The sequence below is a fragment of the Etheostoma cragini genome, chromosome 7, assembly GCF_013103735.1.
Source record: "Etheostoma cragini isolate CJK2018 chromosome 7, CSU_Ecrag_1.0, whole genome shotgun sequence".
Classification (NCBI taxonomy): Eukaryota; Metazoa; Chordata; class Actinopteri; order Perciformes; family Percidae; genus Etheostoma; species Etheostoma cragini.
The window spans coordinates 18,722,538-18,723,209 of NC_048413.1; the positions used below are offsets into that span (position 1 = coordinate 18,722,538).

The 672-nt window shown below is 35.3% G+C and overlaps 1 protein-coding gene across 1 annotated transcript in view; it reads left to right on the forward strand.

Annotated features, from left to right (window-relative positions):
- Nucleotides 1-409, forward strand: part of tprg1l (tumor protein p63 regulated 1-like) — a 4,276-nt gene extending 3,867 nt beyond the window's left edge. The window contains exon 6 of the mRNA XM_034876166.1: nt 1-409. This exon is cut by the window's left edge and continues 1,421 nt beyond it. The gene's annotated coding sequence lies outside the window, so the exon portion shown is untranslated.
- The last annotated feature ends 263 nt before the right edge of the window (nt 410-672 follow it).

A 672-nucleotide genomic window follows, 5' to 3' on the forward strand; every position in this document is an offset into this window, starting at 1 on the left:
CCCCCCCCCCCCCCCAAACTACATCTTACTCTCATTGTTGTGCTACCATTGGTAAAAGGCCATATTTTCATGCTCAACAATGCCAATGAATAATTGACTCCCAAAAATGCCTTTTTCTGGTCTTGTGCATGCTCGCTGCACGTTGAGGTTGCATGACAGATGTTTTATAAGGAATATTCTAAATGGATTTGTAAGTGCAAATTCGATTTTATTTATCTGTTATTTATTGCAATAAACTCATTAAGGGTCCTAGAAAAAAAGATTCCATTGCCAGTTTTTAAGTGTTTTAATGATTTAAAAAGAGATGAACTCATTATTACCAACATGTGAAGGCTTACTTTTTGTTTCATTATATTTGTAGCACAGTGGCCACAATGGAGAATAATAAATGCCTACGTGTTCTTGTCAGGTGCTTGGCTCTGGTCATTGTTTAGAAGTGCATTTACATTATGTTCGTACTTTAAAGGAATGGCAAACAAAGAGATTAATTAACAGCAGCTGTACAATTCAAGCTCTGTAAAGGCCAAGTAATAAGGTCCTCATATATTTAGTATGGCCTGAGTATGGTACACAAACTCTTGATAAACTGAAAGATTAGGTGCCACATTTTAATAAATAATGCACCTGCCGGCAAGTTATAACAATTTATTCAGTATAATTACACAATGTATA